General features: G+C 48.2%; 1 protein-coding gene across 1 annotated transcript in view; it reads right to left on the bottom strand.

The window, feature by feature from the left end:
• Window positions 1–2,121, bottom strand: part of LOC101853353 (kidney mitochondrial carrier protein 1) — a 26,840-nt gene extending 24,719 nt beyond the window's left edge. Inside the window, exon 1 of the mRNA XM_005110040.3 lies at window positions 2,092–2,121. The gene's annotated coding sequence lies outside the window, so the exon portion shown is untranslated. The remainder of the gene's footprint in view (window positions 1–2,091) is intronic.
• Between the last annotated feature and the right edge of the window lie 8 nt (window positions 2,122–2,129).

Below are 2,129 nucleotides of genomic sequence, written 5' to 3'. Positions count from 1 at the left end.
GTGAGCGGGTGGGCAAGGGTTGTGTATGGGGACGGTGTGTGGGGACGGTGGGTGGGGGTGGGTGGGGTTGTGTGTGTGGGTGGGGGGTGGTTGTGGAGGGGGAGGGTAAGGATTATGTTGGGGTGTTGTGTGGTGTGGTGTGGGGATGGGTGGGTGGTGTGGGGTTGGGGCAAGGACTTTACATAACCTCCTTGGGTGGGGGTCAGAATTAAGGGCCATGGGGAAAGGTATGGTATAGTCGGAGGAAAAACCAGTTTCTGTGCATACAAGAGGAAAACTTTGCAAGACTGAGCCAGTTTTCAAGGTTTATCAATATACCCCCCCCCCCCTTTCCAAAACCTTTATAAAAAATCCCAAACTCCGTGAATGACGTAATCGCGCGGATAGTCTGTGGAGTCGCCGCTTGTTCTCGACCACATTACCTTTGCTTTCTTTAAAAAAATATTTTTTGCTAAGTGTTTTACGGCGCTCGCAACTGCCTAAGGTCATATGAGCGCGCAGAACACACTAAACATTTTCAGTTGGTAGCAAATTTTTAAAATTTTCCCCGGGTGGAGGCCAAAGCCTACTCTTTTATGGATTTTGGACCACCAAAGGATCTTTAACATCTTGCACACGGGACCTCCGAGATTTTTCGCCCATGTCCGTGAAGGCTAGGTGTAGATCTTTCCTACCATAAGATCGGGGTGTGTTGCTGAAAGACCACAGTAAGGAGGAGCCAAGGAGTAGCAGTAGAAAGGCTGCAGAAAGAGTCAGGAGCCCAGAGGAGGGGGCAAAGGAGGTGAGGGGGTGGGGGCAGAAAGTGGAAATGAAAGCAGACAACAGAACATTGCTAGAGAGCAGGAAAGGAAGTGAAAGGAGACAATTTTAGAGAAAAAAAATTATTTTCGGTCGCTACCCGGATTCGAACCCGGGACCTTTGAATGAGAGGCCAACACCTTAACCTCTAGGCCACGAGAGGCCCCCCCCCCCCTTTGAACTTTGAATGAGAGGCCAACACCTTAACCTCTAGGCCACGAGATGGGATCCGGGAAGTGTACTCACCTTGGTCTTCAACGTCGCTTTCGCCCGAACCTAATTATTATTATATAATAAACGGCTCTCACACTATTTCTCTGAGCGTCTCGGCCCGAACGTAATTTATCAAAGTTGCTTTAATATAATAATATATCCCACTTGTTAGGAACCCCCCCCCCACACACACACACACACACACGTTCGGATGAAATAAGCAACAACAAAAAAATCAACTACAACTACAAGCAAACAAACAAAATAAATCAGAGTTGTAGGCCACACAAGTTATGAGTAACTCGTACTTTAAAATAGTTACAAAATAGGGGGGGTGGGGTGGGTAAAAGATTAAAATTAAATGTTAAAAGGAAGCATGAGCCAAAGCCCCCCTGAGATTTCGCAGGTAGGGAAGCCCAGGGGGATTCCCCCCCCCCCCCCCCCCCCATCGCAGGTAGGGAAGACCAGGGTGAGTACACCCCCCCCCCAACCATCACTCAACCGTGAGGCGATACATGTGCACGGAGCGGGAACGACCATCCAGCAACTCCAGGTCTTCCGCGCGATTACGTCATTTACCAAGTTGACATGATGCGCGGGGTCACTCAACTCCATTCAGAATCCGACACCGGACAACACAACTATTCCAAGGTCATGTCCTTGAACCACTTACGATAGGGGGCGGCGGCCACGGTCATTAGCAAAAAGTACGTTCAGTGAACTGTAGTAGTAACTGATCTGTCATCGGCACACCCAACCGAGAGGCGGGCGTTTTAGAACCGAAAATCGATAGATACCTTTGTTTCGTGGAAGGAGTTCCGAACCGAGCGACCACCCCAATAAACACAATAAAGAAGAGACATAACCCTGACCCTACCCTTAGGCTACCCCTAACCGTCTATTCTACTCTTGTTTCATAGTAGACTGTAGTCGCTCGTAACGGAATTCCTCCCTCTGTTTCAGTTCGTTGGAGAAAGGGCATGAGACAGATTAAGATATAGAGAATCTAGACCTAGATCTAGATCTAGATCTAATATTATTATATTATAAACAAGAAGGAAACAACAGTGTTGTGCTTACCGGCGGATTCTATTCCTTCCACGGACACACAGTGTTCT

Source organism: Aplysia californica, unplaced genomic scaffold, assembly GCF_000002075.1.
Source record: "Aplysia californica isolate F4 #8 unplaced genomic scaffold, AplCal3.0 scaffold00844, whole genome shotgun sequence".
Classification (NCBI taxonomy): domain Eukaryota; kingdom Metazoa; phylum Mollusca; class Gastropoda; order Aplysiida; family Aplysiidae; genus Aplysia; species Aplysia californica.
This window is presented reverse-complemented; position numbering and strand designations above follow the sequence as displayed.